Below are 18,458 nucleotides of genomic sequence, written 5' to 3'. Positions count from 1 at the left end.
CTGCAGCATGTGAGTATTGCTGTACTGACAATGTTTGGCTCTGCATATGCACGTGAGCAATATTTCTCACATCTAAAAATGATAGGACCAACCTATGATCATATTTAACGGATGGAAGTCTCAACGCCTGCATGAAGCTTAACCTCACCACGTATCAACCAGACTACAAAGCCATCAGCAAAATCACACAGCACCAGAAGTCGCATTAATGGTAAGAAGTACTTTATTCATCATTGGTTAGCAACAGCATAACAACATTATTAAAAAGAATTCAGAGACTTATTGTACTTTAAAAGTGTTGGTCTTACATAAAATGCACATATTACTTGTATTTAGTGTTAAACATATTGTATGGCTCTCATGGAATTACATTTTAAAATATGTGGTGTTCATGGCTCTCTCAGCCAAAAAGCTTCCCAACCCCTGCCATAAAGTGTTGGCTGGGATGTTGCGGACCCAGGTTTAAAATCCCAAAATTGCTGTCTAAATCCAGAGCATACCAGTTTGACACAGGTGTCATTGGCTTAAGAGTGAAGTCATATATGTGACACCATCGCTTTAGCCCAAGGTTGGTGGCTTCAGCAAGGAGTCAGTGGCTCAGATGGAGCTTCTCTTCAAGGCATATATAAGTAGTCACTGCACAACTAACTAAAGTGACTCAACTATGAGATGATGCTTGTCATCCCTCTCCCTTGGTCTCTCTCTCTCTCTCTCAGTTAAAAAAAAAACAAATGGGAGAGCGTCTTCTTAAAACAAAGAAAAAGGGTCAAAGTAATCTTAAAGAAAATATATAAAGCATGTGATTATAAATGTTAAATAAATGGATGATAAAAAAATAATGAAACCAGCATTTACAGAAGCATGGACACACATAGAAGGTATTGTGCTAAGTGAAATAAAACTGGCAGAGAAACACATGTACCGTATGATATCAATTATACTTGGAATCTAAAGAATAATGTAAATGAATAAAAAAATTAGAAAGAGACTCACAGGTACAGTGAATAGTGGGATGGCAGCCAGAGGACAAGGGAATAGGAAGACTGGGACAAAAAGGTGAAGCAGTTGAAAAGAACACATTGGTAGTTACAGGCAATGCATTCAAATCATTCAAAAATAACTGTCAAGTATAATCGTAATAAAGACATATTTAAATGACATGAGAAATTTTTTCCGGTGTAATTCAGATACTCTTACAAAAATGCATTGGCTGTAATCCACTTAAAAAATGACCTTCATTTCTAAATTAAAAAAGCATTAGAAAGTTTTAAAATATGGACAGACGAATCCTTAAACATTCCAGGTTAAGCATACCATAAGAAAAAGACATGATGAAAAAGCAATTGAAAAACCTCATCATTGCTTTTGCCTGAAATAAACTTGAATTAGGGAACAAAGTTGTTTCCTAAATATGAAGGGCCCAATAATGTTGTATCCCACTTCTTACCAAAGAACAATTCTCCATGTTGTACCAGCATTTGTGAATCCAAAAGCACAAATATGACAATCTCATCAAAAAGTGAAAACAGAAAAAGACACAGTCCTGGGCAGCTCTCAACTGCACCAGAAAGAATTACAGAATGACAGTGATGATGAAAGCAGGTTCAGTGGACACTTTCCCACCTGCTGGGCAGTACTCTAAGGTCGCCTATGGCAGTAACTATTGAAGAACTCTGAGACACGTAGAGACATGAAATTATTCTAATATGGTCATTAAAAAATACAGACTGAAAATATTTTTCTTCTTTTTTTCCAAGTTAAAGGAGGGGAGATAGATAGACTCATGCATGCACCCCGATGTGATCCACTTGAATACCTCCATCTGGGACTGATGTTTTATCCATCTGGGGCCATGGTTGCAACTCAGCTATTTTTAGCACTTGAGGTGCAAACACCACAGAGTTATTGTCAATGCCCAGGGATAATACACTGGAACCAAACAAGACATGGCTTCAGAAAGGAAATAGAGAGAGGGTCACTCACTCTGCTGAAACCCCACATTAAGACCCATAAAAGGCCCTGGCCGGTTGGCTCAGCGGTAGAGCGTCGGCCTAGCGTGCGGAGGACCCGGGTTCGATTCCCGGCCAGGGCACACAGGAGAAGCGCCCATTTGCTTCTCCACCCCTCCGCCGCGCTTTCCTCTCTGTCTCTCTCTTCCCCTCCCGCAGCCAAGGCTCCATTGGAGCAGAGATGGCCCGGGCGCTGGGCATGGCTCTGTGGCCTCTGCCTCAGGCGCTAGAGTGGCTCTGGTCGCAATATGGCGACGCCCAGGATGGGCAGAGCATCGCCCCCTGGGGGGCAGAGCACCGCCCCTGGTGGGCGTGCCGGGTGGATCCCGGTCGGGCGCATGCGGGAGTCTGTCTGACTGTCTCTCCCTGTTTCCAGCTTCAGAAAAATGAAAAAAGAAAAAAATAAAAATAAAAAGAAAAAGAAAAAAAAAAAAAGACCCATAAAAGAAAGTAATCTAAGGACAACTAAGGAACTGCAATGAAAAAATGATGCTTCTTATCTCTCTCCCTTCCTGTCTGTCTGTACCTGTCTGTCCTCTCTTTGTCTCTGTCAAAAATAGCAAAAATGATACATCTGAAAACATGAGATCTGTACCCAGTATTCCTGAAATTTCTGAACCAAAAAAAAAAAAAAAATTTCTGAACCCAATTTTAGGATCTCAACAACTTCCATCAAGAACTCCAAATGAGAGGCCTGACCTGTGGTGGCGCAGTGAATCAAGGGTCGACCTGGAATGCTGAGATCACCAGTTAAAAAAATCCTAGGCTTACCTGGTCAAGGCACATATGAGAGTTGATGCTTCTTGCTCCTCTCCCCTTGTCTCTCTCTCTCTCTTCTCTAAAATGAATAAAAATAATTAAAAAAAAAACTCCCAATGAGAAAAAACAGCTTATCATGTAAATCCTCAGGTGTGTGCAGAGATTTTTCCAGGTCCCCAAAGTTATGGACAAGGAGCCAGATCATGGCAGCCCTGAGTCTAATGGGAAGACTTGGACTCACTGCTAATGTAATGATGGAGGTCACAAGAGCATAAGCAGAGTCCCAAAAGGATGCAGGAACACGGGACAATTTAGTGACAAGCTGTCCCTCTGACAGCAACCAGGATAAACCAGGGCTTCTCACAGCCCTTTCCACTGCAACAGCTTCCCAACCACACTGTAAAGTCTGGCTTCTTCCGTGATCTTCAAGTCTCTTACCTGCCTCATCTGCTCCCTCATCCCACCTACCTGGGTGGAAGAATACTGTCATTTTCCTTCACAGCTCCAATTTCTAATTCATTTTTTGCCTAGGTGAGAAGACATGGTACAATAATGTTGTGTTCTAGAAAATAACTTTCCAAAATACTGTTTTCTGGTAGCACCTTAATCATTCTAGAAAACATGTAGGTTTTCACACACTGAGTTCTAATTAATGTGTATCATGAAGCCTTTGTTTCTACAACAGCAAACCCTCACATTTTTTCCTTGAAAACAGAACTCTAAAATCTACCCTGCAAAGCAGAAGCTCCCACGTGATGTTCCCCCTAATGAAGAAAACAAAAACCGACAGGTAGAGAATAAAGTCAGGAAGGAAGTCATCCTCACCCAGGGAGACCAGGTTCCTATCGTTCTCCAACATCACATCCATGTACAGTTCCTGCTGAGTTGGGTTCAGGCATTCCCACTCCTCTTGAGAGAAATTGACAGCCACATCCCTGAGGGTTACATCCCTGAAGGTCACATCCCTGAAGGTTAATGGTTTCTGGAAGAGAAGACACATTAATGGAGGTCCATGGTGTGAGTTTATAATGCCATCCAACATGAAAACAGAAGTGGTTTTGTCCTAGAAGAAAACAATCCAGTAAGATAATTTTCACCCAGCAATATATATACTTTCTGAGTGTGTTTGAGAGAGAAACAGGGTCACACAAACTGGTTTGAGGGAAATAAGAAGCATCAACACAAGTTGTCGCCCTTTTAGTTCTTCATTGACAGTTTTCTGATACGTGCCTTGACTGTGTGGCTCTAGCTGAGCTAGTGACACGTTGCTCAAACAAGCGACTTTTGGGCTCATGCCAGCAACCATGGGGTACTCTCTATAACCCCACTCTCAAGCCACAGACCCTGGGTTTAAGACAGTGACACATGGAATTTGAATCAGGGTCCTCAGTGGTCCAGGTAAGTGTCTTATCTACTGTGCCACTACTGGGTCAGGCAGCAATATTCTTTTTCAAAAAAATTTTTGTCATCTTTTGTTTTCTTATTCTTTCACACAGTAATATTCTCTAACTTACTTTCTAACACTGAGTAACAAGGTTTAAACACATCCATAAATGCACTACACAGACTTGACTTTCCAAAAAGATGAATTTTAAAATTAAGGCATCACCGTGACCTGGTAGGTCAATTGGAAAGAGCATTCTCCTGATATACCAATGTGGCAGGTTCGATTCCTGCCAAGGCACATGCATTTACCAATTAATAAATAAGTGAAATAGCAAGTTTATGGCTTTTTCCTCTCTCTCTCTCTCTCTCAAATTAATAAGTAAAATTAAGGCATCAACACTGGCATGTGGATTTGTCAGTGCTGTATTTGTATCACTCATCAACAGTTGTATATTTGACAGGTGGAAAAATCACGGCAAGTTAGAAATGTAAGTACTTCTTGTATTTTGACGTGGACAACAGTGAACTGCCATTTTCTACAAATGCTGATTCTCACTCAGGAGTTCTGAGATGGGGCCTGTGTTTCCACACCTCTAACAAACTTCCTTTTTACCAATGATGACAATGTCTGCAATCCACCTGCCATACTCCTGAATAGCACAGAAAAAGAAAACAGAGAAAATGCATACATGCCTTTGAACTAAAATTTAAATGGAATTTCTTGTTCTCAAGGAATAGGATGCATAGCAAACACAAATTTACTACATGTAACCTTAGAACAATATATTTTTTCTGTTGTTGTAAAAGTACTTTTTGAAACATACAATGAAGAGTAGACCTTGAGTTTTACTTCAAAACTAATCTACAATTGTTCAAAAAAAGTATAAACACTGTCCAATACTCATAAGAAACCTCATAAACATCTATCGAAGTCTCTATAACTTATAATAACAAAAACTTCTTAAGCAAGAAGAAAAAATAGCTCAAATAATGTTAACATGCTATGCACACAGACATATATAGGGGAACTAGGTACAATTTGAAAGTGATGGAGCCTGACCTGTGGTGACAGAGTGGATAAAGTGTGAACCTGAAATATTGAGGTTGCTTATTCAAAACCCTGGGCTTCCATGGTCAAGGAACATATGTGAGCTCATGCTTAACTCCCTTCACTCTCCCTTCTCTTTCAGTCTTGCTCTCTCTCTCTCCTCTCTAAAGTGAATAAAAATCTTAAAATAAAAGTGACATAAAATAAAATGAAATTAAGATATTATCATACTGTAGTTTCATAAATAAGTTGTGAATAATACTCATTTTTTTTGTGTGTGTGTGACAGAGAGATAGATAGGAAAAGAGAGAGATAAGAAGCCTCAATTCTTCATTACAGCACCTTCATTGTTCATTGATTGCTTTCTCATATGTGCCTTGACTGGGGGGCTACAGCAGACCAAGTGACCCCCTTGATCAAGTCAGCAACCTTGGGCTCAAGCCAGCAATCTTAGGCTTCAAGCCAGAGAACTTTGGGTTTAAGCTAAAGACCATGGGAACATGTCTATGATACCATGTTAATGACAACAACACCGTGGCTCAAGCCAGTGAGCCTGACTGAGTTAAAGCCAGCCACCTAGAGGTTTTGAACCCAGGTCCTCTGTGTCCCAGTCTGACACTCTATCCACTGCACCACTGCCTGGTCAGGTGATATGATACTCATTTTTATAAACACAGTAGGAAGAACATTCATAATAATAGAAAGAATTTGAAGCACCACCCGTGAATGCACATATAAGAAAGCAAACAATGAACAACTAAGGAGTCACAACAAAGATTTGATGTTTCTCATTTCTCCCTTCTTGACTGTCTGTCCCTACCTATCCCTCTATCTCCATCACAAAAAAAAAACCTCCCCAAAAATAAAAGTCCAGGACCAGATGGCTACACTAGTGAATTCTACCAATAATTCAAAGATTTGGTTACTATTCACCACAAATTCTTCCAAAGAACAGAGGAAGCAATACTCCTTGCACAAGCTAGCGAAGAACATGATCACTCTCCCCAAAATGGCCTCCTACCTCCTACTTTTAAAACCTTTTGGCACAAAATCCCTACTGTTGAGGACCAAAAAGCCAACAGGGTTTCTTCAGTTTAGATTTTTGGGGGGACAGAGATGTGGGGAACTGGCAGTAAGCTGACAGTCTGCCCAACCCCCTGCATCATTTGTTCTGTGAAGTTGCAAAAGGCTGTTAAGCTGTGGTGCTGGATTTTTTATACTCATCCTACCCCCCATGTTCCCTGGAAAGACTGGAGGCAAGATTCTTCTATTCTTTGTTTTGTGTAAAGTTAATATGTTATGTATGGTGGTGGTTTTCTGCACTTGGTAAAGTTCTTGGATTGCCTAGGAAATATGATCAGAGACCTGTCTCATTGATTTTCTAATGGCTTATTTTGCCTGATAAATAAAGCAAGAAGCAGTTGTGGAGTGCACTCTGTTCTTGCTATCAGCAATTGCAAAGCCCTCCTGATCCCATCCTTTATTTCTTTAAGCCTATTTTCTTAACTCTGTGCTGTTCCCACTCAGGACTTGGAATTACTAGCTGCGCTGGTTTGCAGCAAGTGATGTTCAAACAGGGACTGAGAAAGGGAACTAAATTGAAAGCAGGTGATGGAACTCTCCAAATGTGTGCAGTAAGTAAAATTTTTGAGTAGAGTTTTGGGGGAAGAATATAATCGGGAATAATAAATTATGGGACAGTTAGGGTCAAAAGTGAGGGACCTTTTACTTTTTGTACAAATGTTTTTATTTGAGGAGAAGATGTTGTTTAATCAGAGTGAGCTAGAAACAGAGGGATGTAAATATGAGAAGATCTTGGAGTCTGAGGATGACTCGGGAGATAATAAGGATGTTGCGGCTATGGCTGCCTTAACCATGGCACCTCTGCTGCCCTCTGCTCTTTCTTATGCTTATCGGGTTGCTCCTATGGTCTTTGTCTCAGACCTTTGGAACTTCCTGCTCCAACAAGCTTTAGATCAGGCTCAAAATATAGGGGATACAATGAATGGCTTTGCCTGGTTTCCTGTTGTAAAAAGATGGGACAATCAAGGGAATTTAGTGTGAGAGCATGAACCTCTACCTTTTAAAACTGAAAGAATTGCCCTGGCCGGTTGGCTCAGTGGTAGAGCGTCGGCCTGGCGTGCAGAAGTCCTGGGTTTGATTCCCAGCCAAGGCACACAAGGGAAGCACCCATCTGCTTCTCCACCCCTCCCCCTTTCCTTCCTCTCTGTCTCTCTCTTCCCCTCCCGCAGCCGAGGCGCCATTGGAGCAAAGATGGCCCAGGAGCTGGAGATGGCTCCTTAGCCTCTGCCCCAGGCGCTAGAGTGGCTCTGGTCGCGACAGAGTGATGCCCCAGAGGGGCAGAGCATCGCCCCCTGGTGGGCAGAGCGTCTACCCCTTGTAGGCGTGCCAGGTGGATCCCAGTCGGGCGCATGCGGGAGTCTGTCTGACTGTCTCTCCCCGTTTCTGGCTTCAGAAAAATACAGAAAAAAATAAAATAAAATAAAACTGAAAGAATTTAAACTTGCTTTTGCTCAGTATGGGCCTACTGCCCCCCTTTACACGTGGTTTATTAGATACTATTATATTAGTGCAAAGGCTCTTCCCTCAAATGACTGGAAGGCGATTGCTCATGCCCCTCTCTCCAGGGGTAATTATTTGTTATGGAAATCAGACTTTTATGAAAAGGCTGCTTAGCAGGATGAGAGAAACCTGCAAGAGTAGGTTGCTGTTACTGCTACTATGTTACCTGGAGAAGAACAATATGCCCCTGTGGCAGCTCAATTAGAGTATCAACTAATTACTTATCAAATGATTACCCACATAGCTACATGAAAATGCCAGCCTACTACAGGGGCCAAAATGGAGGAATTGAGCAAAACTAGGCAAGATGCTAATAAGCCATTTTAAGAATTTGTTTCACAGCTGATTCAGACAGTTGAATAAATAGTGGTAGACAAAGAAGTAGGAAGGATTTTAGTAAAACAGCAGACCGTTAGCATATGAAAATGCTAATTTTGTTTGCCAGGCTGCACTTCAGTCTCACTGCAAGAAGGGAAATACAGCCTGACCAGGTGGTGGCACAATGGATAGAGCATCAGACTGGGATGTGGAGGACCCAGGTTCAAGACTCTGAGGTGGCCAGCTTGAGCACGGGCTCATCTGGCTTGAGCAAAGCTCACCATCTTCGACCCAAGGTCGCTGGCTCGAGCAAGGGGTTACTCGGTCTGCTGAAGGCCCAAGGTCAAAGCACATATGAGAAAGCAATCAATGAACAACTAAGGTGTTGCAATGAAAAACTGATGATTGATGCTTCTCATCTCTTCATTCCTGTCTGTCTGTCCCTATCTATCCCTCTCTCTAACTTTCTCTCTGTCCCTGTAAGAAAAAGAAGAAGAAGAAGGGAGATACAGAGGACTATATCAGAATATGCACTGATGTTGGGACTTCGTACATGCAAGATCTTGCTATTGCCACAGTGCTTAAGGGGAGTATTCCAGGACAATACTCTTATAAAAGGCAAAACAAACAAAAGAAGGAAGGTTTGGGAAGTACTTCTGCCTGTGGATCTTGTTTCCAATGTAGGAGTTTAGAACATTTTGGTAGAAATTGCCCTGCTCCCCCTGGATATCAGTCTCGGCCTCTCCTTCAAGGGCAGCCAGATCTTAAAGCTCTGGACTTCTGCCCACTTTGTGGGAGAGGGAAACATTGGGCAAATGAATGTAAGTCTAAGTATACTGATGAAGGGCAGGTGATTCAGGGAACCAACAAGGAAGCCTTCTCCATCCCCATCAACTAAGTTTGCAGCTCAGCTAAAATTGAAGTAGGGAAATCTCAGCATAATCAACCTGAACTGCTAGTTTCAGCAGCAATTAGAATTTGAGAATGAATAGGAGACTCAGGTGTTAGGAAAGTTACAGCTTTTTCTGTTATTGTCTAATTTTCTTCAATGTTTTAGCTACAATCCTCTGAACTATCATTTTATTTCTTTCTTATTCTTTGCCTGGAAATTAAGGCAGGGGACGCCTGTTAGATCTGACTATACAAATTTTCATGCGGCCACCTAAGACTTTTCTCAAGAAAGTTTTGATTACTCTCATCCATCTCTTGTCCCTCTCAAAAAATGCCCTGACTAAAGTCAGGCAGGCAACTTTATAATCTGATTATGCTCTGAAATCCCAGGTTTCCCTCTGGTTTGTCTGATTCTTGTTTCTGTTTAGTTTTTGTTTAATGTTGTTTAAAATGTGTGTTTTAAGGCCTGAATTAAGTTCTTGCATGCAAAAATTGGAAATGCTGGCTTTAATATTGAAAAAATAAAATGGTTTCATCCCTACATTTTTCTTAAATTGGAACTTGTAAGGCACCCCCATTTAAATAGAATGGAATGTGAATCTCTAAGGACTTGCTCATTTAGTTGAGCTAATGCATCTGTTATTGCTAAGCAACTTTGGTTTTCTCCTTCTCTCTTGACTCACTCAAAAAGCAGTCAGTAAACTGCAAGCTGCCAAGCTTGGATCAGGGTGGATTTGCCTAACAAAGGTGTAAATTTTTTTTTTACAATGGGAAGATAACAAAAGTCATACTAGATTTTTTCAGCCTTATGTGCTCTTTCAATTACCTGTTAATTAAGGGATAGAAATGTTTTGAAAAATACTGGAGTGTTACTTGGAAAAGTAATCTGTTAATATTGGCTATTTTAATTTTGTATTTATTTTCTATTTTTTCAGTCTGCCTCGAAATTGGAACATGGAAAATTAGATGAATATGATTCACAGCACATGAATTAAAGTTAAAAAATAGAAAAGGGAAATATGTTGAAAACCGAAAAGGCAACAGGGTTTTTGCAGTTTAGATTTTTGGGGCACAGAGGTTTGGGGAACTGGCAGTAAGCTGACAGTCTGCCCAACCCCACACATCATTTGTTCTGTGCACTTGCAAAAGGCTGTTAAGCTGTGGTGCTGGATTGTTTATACTCATCCTACCCCTATGTCCCCCAGAAAGACTGGAGGCAAGATTCTTCTATCCTTTGTTTTGTGTAAAGTTAAGATGTTATGTATGGTGGCGGTTTTCTGCACTTGGTAAAATTCTTGGATTGCCTTGGAAATATGATCAGAGATCTCACTGATTTTCTACTGGCCCACTTTGCCCTATAAATAAAGAAAGAAGCGGTTGTGGAGTGCACTCTGTTCTTGCCATCAGTAATTGCAGAGCCCTCCAGCCCTGTCCTTTATTTCTTTAAGCCTATTTTCTTAATTCTGTGCTGTTCCCACTCAGGACCTGGAATTACTAGCCACACTGGCTCACAGCACTCTCCCTCAACACTAATTAGCATAACCATGCCCCTTCCAAGTAAGAAGGGCAACTAGCTATATCACATGAGGGCAGTGGGCATCTTTAACAATAAGAGAGAGAAAAATAACTTTATCTGACCAATAGGGAGTTATACCCACAAACTCTTGCAAATTTTTTATCACTCTCATTTTTTATTTTTTATTTTTATTTATTTATTTTTTATTTACTTATTTTTTTCCAGAGAGAGAGTCAGAGGGATAGACAGGGACAGACAGACAGGAATGGATACAGATGAGAAGCATCAATCATTAGTTTTCTGTTGCACATTGTGACTTCTTAGTTGTTCATTGATTGCTTTCTCATATGTGCCTTGACTGCGGGCCCTCAGCAGACTGAGTAACCCCTTGATGGAGCCAGCGACCCTGGATCCAAGCTTGTGAGCTTTTGCTCAAGCCAGATGAGCCCACACTCAAGCTGGCGACCTCGGGGTCTCGAACCTGGGTCCTTCCACATCCCAGTCCAATGCTCTATCCACTGTGCCACCACCTGGTCAGGCTATCACTCTCTTTTTACTTTAACTTTTTTTAAAATTAAATTTAATGAAGTGACATTGATAAATCAGGGTACATATGTTGAGAGAAAATATCTCTAGATTATTTTGACATTTGATTGTGCTGTATACCCCTCCCCCAAAGTAAAATTGTCTTCCGTCACTTTCTATCTGGTTTTCTTTGTGCCCCTCCCCTCCCCTAACCCCTCTCTCCTTCTTCACCCCATCCCCCTCCCCCAACCCCCCACCCCTGTTGCCATCACATTCTTGTTCATGTCTCTGAGCCTCATTTTTATGTCCCTTCTATGTATGGATTCATCTTAGTTTTTTTTCTGATTTACTTATTTCACTCCGTATAATGTTGTCAAGGTCCATCCATGTTATTGTAAATGATCCGATGTCATCATTTCTTATGGCTGAGTAGTATTCCATAGTATATATGTACCAAAGCTTTTTAATCCAATCGTCCTCTGATGAACTCTTGGGCTGTTTATAGATCTTCGCTATTGTGAACAATGCTGCCACAAACATGCGGGTGCATTTCTCCTTTTCGAGCCGTTCTATGGTGTCCTTGGGGTATATTCCTAAAAGTGGGATAGCTGGGTCAAAAGGCAGTTTGATTTTCAGTTTTTTGAGGAATCTCCATACTGTTTTCCACAGTGGCTGCACCAGTCTGCATTCCCACCAGCAGTGCAGGAGTGTTCCCTTTTCTCCACATCCTCACCAGCACTTATTCTGTGTTGTTTTGTTTATAAGCGCCATTCTGACTAGTGTGAGGTGATATCTCATTGTGGTTTTAATTTGCATTTCTCTAATGATTAGTGATGTTGAGCATTTTTTCATATGCCTATTGGCCATCTGTATGTCCTCTTTGGAGAAGTGTCTATTCATCTCTTTTGCCCATTTTTGGATTGGGTTGTTTGTCTTCCTGGTGTTGAGTTTTACAAGTTCTTTATAAATTTTGGTTATTAACCCCTTATCAGACGTATTGTCAAATATATTCTCCCATTGTGTAGTTTGTCTTTTTATTCTGTTCTTGTTGTCTTTAGCTGTGCAAAAGCTTTTTAGTTTGATATAGTCCCATTTGTTTATCCTGTCTTTTATTTCACTTCCCCGTGGAGATAAATCAGCAAATATATTGCTCTGAGAGATGTCCAAGAGCTTACTGCCTATGTTTTCTTCTAAGATGCTTATGGTTTCACGGCCTACATTCAAGTCTTTTATCCATTTTGAGTTTATTTTTGTGAGTGGTGTAAACTGGTGATCTAGTTTCATTTTTTTGCAGGTAGCTGTCCAATTTTCCCAACACCATTTGTTAAAGAGGCTGTCTTTACTCCATTGTATTTCCTTACCTCCTTTGCCAAATATCAGTTGTCCATAGAACTGTGGGTTTATTTTTGAGTTCTCTGTTCTGTTCCATTGATCTATATGCCTGTTCTTATGCCAGTACCAGGCTGTTTTGAGTACAATGGCCTTGTAGTATAACTTGATATCAGGAAGTGTGATACCTCCCACTTTATTCTTCTTTTTTAAGATTGCTGAGGCTATTCGTGTTCTCTTTTGGTTCCATATAAATTGTTGGAATATGTGTTCTATATCTTTGAAGTATGTCATTGGTATTTTAATTGGTATTGCATTGAATTTATAGATTGCTTTGGGTAATATAGACATTTTAATGATGTTTATTCTTCCTAACCATGAGCACAGTATATGCTTCCACTTGTTTGTATCTTCCTTGATTTCTTTTATCAATGTTTTGTAATTTTCCGAGTACAAGTCTTTAGTCTCCTTGGTTAAGTTTACTCCTAGGTACTTTATTTTTTTGGTTGTAATTGTGAAGGGGATTGTTTCCTTAATTTCTCTTTCTGACTGTTCATTGTTGGTGTATAAAAATGCTTCTGATTTCTGAGTATTGATTTTATATCCTGCCACTTTGCTGAATTTATTTATCAGGTCCAGTAATTTTTTGACTGAGACTTTAGGGTTTTCTATATACAATATCATATAATCTGCAAATAATGATAGTTTTACTTCTTCTTTTCCAACTTGAATGCCTTTTTTTTCTTCTTCTTGTCTGATTGCTGTGGCTAGGACTTCCAGGACTATGTTAAATAAGAGTGGTGAAAGGGGGCACCCCTGCCTTGTTCCTGATCTTAAGGGGATTGCTTTTCATTTTTGCCCATTGAGTATGATGTTGGCTGTGGGTTTGCCATAGATGGCTTTTATCATGTTGAGGTATGTTCCCTGTACTCCCACTTTGCTGAGAGTTTTGATCATGAATGGGTGCTGGATTTTATCAAATGCTTTTTCTGCATCTATTGAAATTATCATATGGGTTTTCTCCTTCTTTTTGTTTATGTGATGAATCACATTGATTGATTTACAAATATTGTACCAGCCTTGCCTCCCCAGAATAAATCCCACTTGATCATGGTGTAAGATTTTTTCCATATATTGTTAGATCCGGTTTGCTAATATTTTGTTGAGGATTTTAGCATCTATATTCATCAGAGATATTGGCCTATAATTTTCTTTCTTTGTGTTGTCTTTGCCTGGTTTTGGAATCAGAATTATGCTTGCCTCATAAAAGGAGCTTGGAAGTCTTCCTTCCTCTTGAATTTTTTGAAATAGTTTGAGAAGGATAGGAGTTAGTTCTTCTTTGAATATTTGGTAGAATTCCGTTGTGAAGCCATCGGGCCCCGGACTTTTCTTTGTTGGGAGTTTTTTGATAACTGTTTTGATCTCATTTGTTGTAATCGGTCTGTTTAGGTTTTCTGATTCTTCCAGATTGATTTTTGGAAGATTGTATGTTTCAAGGAATTTGTCCATTTCATCTAGGTTGTCTAGTTTTTTGGCATACAGTTCTTCATAGTATTTTCTTACAATATTTTGTATTTCTGTTGTGTCAGTTGTTATTTCTTCTCTCTCATTTCTAATTTTATTTATTTGAGTCCTCTCTCTCTTTTTCTTGGTGAGTCTACTTAAAGGTTCATCAATCTTGTTTACCTTTTCAAAGAACCAGCTCCTAGTTACATTGATCCTCTGTATTGTTTCTTTAGCCTCTACGTCATATATTTCTGCTCTGATCTTTATTATTTCCTTCCTTCTACTACATTTGGGCTTTACTTGCTGTTCTTTTTCTAATTCTTTTAGATGCTTATTTGAGCTTTTTCTAGCTTCTGAAAGTGTGCCTGTAGTGCTATGAACTTCCCTCTCAGCACTGCTTTCGCTGTGTCCCATAAGTTTTGAGTTGTTGTATGCTCATTGTCATTCGTTTCTAGGAATTTTTTTATTTCTTCTTTGATCTAATTCTTAATCCATTCATTATTTAACAACTTGCTATTTAGTTTCCATGTGTTTGAGAATTTTTGAGCTTTTCTGCTGTGATTCATTTCTAGTTTCATGCCATTGTGATCGGAAAAAGTGCTTGATATGATTTCAGTCCTCTTAAATTTGTTGAGAGCACTTTTGTGCCCTAACATGTGGTCTATCCTAGAGAATGTACCATGAGCACTTGAAAAGAATGTATATTCTGCTGCTTTAGGGTGAAAGGATCTGAAGATATCTATTAAATCGAGTTGATCTAGTGTTTCCAATAAGTCTGCTGTTTCTTTGTTAATTTTCTTTCTTGAGGATCTATCTAGTGATGTTAGTGGGGTATTGAAATCCCCTACTATTATAGTATTGCTGTTAATCTCGCCCTTTAAATCCATCAAAGTCTGCTTTATATATTTGGGTGCTCCTATATTAGGTGCATAGATATTTATAATAGTTATATCTTCCTGTTGGATTACTCCCTTTATCATTATTTAGTGGCCTTCTTTATCTCTTACTATATCCTTTGTTTTAAAGTCCAATTTGTCTCATATAAGTATTGCTACCCCAGCTTTTTTTTCATTTCTGTTTGCATGAAATGTTTTTTTCCATCCTTTTACCTTCAATGTATGTGTGCCTTTTGTTCTAAGGTGTGTCTCTTGTAGACAACATATGTATGGGTCCTGTTTTCTTATCCATGCAGCTACCCTATGTCTTTTGATTGGATCATTTAATCCATTTACATTTAAGGTTATTATTGATATGTAGTTGTTTATTGCCATTTTTTTCTTTTTTTTATAATAATTTTATTTTTTTAATGGGGTGACATCAATAAATCAGGATACATATATTCAAAGATAACAAGTCCAGGTTATCTTGTCGTTCAATTATGTTGCATACCCATCACCCAAAGTCAGATTGTCCGCTGTCACCTTCTATCTTGTTTTCTTTGTGTCCCTCCCCACCCCCTATCCCTCTCCCATTCCCCCCTCCCCCCCGTAACCACCACGCTCTTATCAATGTCTCTTATTTTCACTATTATGTCCCACCAACATATGGAATAATACAGTTCCTCGTTTTTTCTGATTTACTTATTTCGCTTCGTATCATGTTATCAAGATCCCACCATTTTGCTGTAAATGTTCCGATGTCATCATTTCTTATGGCTGAGTAGTATTACATAGTGTATATGTGCCACATCTTCTTTATCCAGTCATCTATTGATGGGCTTTTTGGTTGTTTCCATGTCCTGGCCACTGTGAACAATGCTGCAATAAACATGGGGCTGCATGTATCTTTACATATCAATTTTTCTGAGTTTTTGGGATATATACCCAGTAGAGGGATTGCTGGGTCATAAGGTAGTTCTATTTTCAGTTTTTTGAGGAACCACCATACTTTCTTCCATAATGGTTGTACTACTTTACATTCCCACCAACAGTGTATGAGGGTTCCTTTTTCTCCACAGCCTCTCCAACATTTGCTATTACCTGTCTTACTAATAACAGCTAATCGAACAGGTGTGAGGTGGTATCTCATTGCAGTTTTGATTTGCATTTCTCTAATAGCTAAAGAAGATGAGCATCTTTTCATATATCTGTTGGCCATTTGTACTTCTTCCTCGGAGAAGTGTCTATTCATGTTCTCTTCCCATTTTTTTATTGGATTGTTTGTTTGTTTGTTGTTGAGTTTTATGAGTTCTTTGTATATTTTGGATAATAGGCCCTTATCTGAGCTGTTGTTTGAAAATATCATTTCCCATTTAGTTGGCTTTCTGTTTATTTTGTTATCAGTTTCTCTTGCTGAGCAAAAACTTCTTAGTCTGATGTAGTCCCATTCATTAATTTTTGCCTTCACTTCTCTTGCCATTGGAGTCAAATTCATAAAATGCTCTTTAAAACCCAGGTCCATGAGTTGAGTACCTATGTCTTCTTCTATGTACTTAATTGTTTCAGGTCTTATGTTTAGATCTTTGATCCATTTTGAGTTAATTTTTGTACAGGGGGAGAGACTGTAGTCCAGTTTCATTCTTTTGCATGTGGCTTTCCAGTTTTCCCCAGCACCATTTATTGAAGAGGCTTTCTTTTCTCCATTGTGTGTTGTTGGCCCCTTTATCAAAAATTATTTGACTATATATATGTGATTTTATTTCTGGACTTTCTATTCTGTTCCATTGGTCTGAGTGTCTATTTTTCTGCCAATACCATGCTGTTTTGATTGTCGTGGCCCTATAATATAGTTTGAAGTCAGGTATTGTAATGCCCCCAGCTTCATTCTTTTTCTTTAGGATTGCTTTGGCTATTCAGGGTTTTTTATAGTTCCATATAAATCTGATGATTTTTTGCTCTATTTCTTTAAAAAATGTCATTGGAAGTTTGATGGGAATTGCATTAAATTTGTATATTGCTTTGGGTAATATAGCCATCTTGATTATATTTATTCTTCCTAGCCAAGAACAAGGTATATTCTTCCATCTCATTATATCTTTTTCGATTTCCCTTAACAATGGTTTATAGTTTTCATTATATAAGTCCTTTACATTCTTTGTTATGTTTATTCCTAAGTATTTTATTTTTTTGTTGCAATCGTGAAGGGGATTATTCTTTTGAGTTCCTTCTCAGTTGTTTCATTGTTGGCATATAGAAAGGCTATTGACTTCTGTATGTTAATTTTGTATCCTGCGACCTTACTGTATTGGCTTATTGTTTCTAGTAGTCTTTTTGTGGATTCTTTGGGGTTTTCGATGTATAGGATCATATCATCTGCAAAAAGTGATACCTTTACTTCTTCTTTTCCGATATGGATGCCTTTTATTTCTTTGTCTTGTCTGATTGCTCTGGCTAGAACCTCTAGTACCACATTAAATAAGAGTGGAGAGAGTGGACAACCCTGTCTTGTTCCTGATTTAAGGGGGAAAGCCTTCAGTTTAGTGCCATTTAATATGATGTTAGCTGATGGTTTATCATATATGGCCTTTATCATGTTGAGATATTTTCCTTCTATACCCATTTTGTTGAGAGTCTTAAACATAAAATTGTGTTGTATTTTATCGAAAGCCTTTTCTGCGTCTATTGATAAGATCATGTGGTTTTTGTTCTTTGTTTTGTTGATATGGTGTATTACGTTAACCGTTTTACGTATGTTGAACCATCCTTGAGATTCTGGGATGAATCCCACTTGATCATGATGTATTATTTTTTTAATATGTTGTTGTATTCGATTTGCTAGTATTTTGTTTAGTATTTTAGCATCTGTATTCATTAGAGATATTGGTCTGTAGTTTTCTTTTTTTGTGCCATCCTTGCCTGGTTTTGGTATGAGGGTTATGTTGGCCTCATAAAATGTGTTTGGAAGTATTGCTTCTTCTTCAATTTTTTTGAAGACTTTGAGTAGAATAGGAACCAAGTCTTCTTTGAATGTTTGATAAAATTCGCTGGTATAGCCGTCAGGGCCTGGACTTTTATTTTTGGGGAAGTTTTTAATGGTTTTTTCTATTTCTTCTCTACTGATAGGTCTGTTTAGGCTTTCTGCTTCTTCTTGACTCAGTCTAGGAAGGTTGTATTTTTCTAGGAATTTATCCATTTCTTCTAGGTTGTTGAATTTAGTGGCATAAAGTTTTTCATAGTATTCTACAATAATTCTTTGTATATCTATGGTGTCCGTGGTGATTTCTCCTCTTTCCTTTTGGATTTTGTTTATATGAGTTCTTTCTCTTTTTTCCTTGGTAAGTCTTGCCAAGGGTTTGTCAATTTTGTTGATCTTTTCAAAGAACCAGCTCCTTGTTCTATTAATTTTTTCTATAGTTTTTCTGTTCTCTAATTCATTTATTTCTGCTCTGATTTTTATTATCTCCTTTCTTCGGCTGGTTTTGGGTTGTCTTTGTTCTTCTTTTTCTAGTTCCTTAAGGTGTGAAGTTAAGTGGTTCACTTGGGCTCTCTCTTGTTTGTTCATATATGCCTGAAGCGATATGAACTTCCCTCTTATCACTGCTTTTGCTGCATCCCATAGATTCTGATATGTCGTATTGTCATTTTCATTAGTGTGTATATATCTTTTGATCTCTGCACTTATTTCTTCTTTGACCCATTCATTTTTTAAA

General features: G+C 38.9%; 1 protein-coding gene across 1 annotated transcript in view; it reads right to left on the bottom strand.

Annotated features, from left to right (window-relative positions):
- The window catches only part of LOC136331947 (zinc finger protein 420-like), a 335,310-nt gene that overhangs the window by 230,557 nt on the left and 86,295 nt on the right, over nt 1–18,458 (bottom strand).

This window comes from Saccopteryx bilineata, chromosome 3 (assembly GCF_036850765.1).
Source record: "Saccopteryx bilineata isolate mSacBil1 chromosome 3, mSacBil1_pri_phased_curated, whole genome shotgun sequence".
Taxonomy (NCBI): domain Eukaryota; kingdom Metazoa; phylum Chordata; class Mammalia; order Chiroptera; family Emballonuridae; genus Saccopteryx; species Saccopteryx bilineata.
Note: the sequence above shows the minus strand (reverse complement) of the source record. Positions and strands in the feature narration are given on the sequence as shown.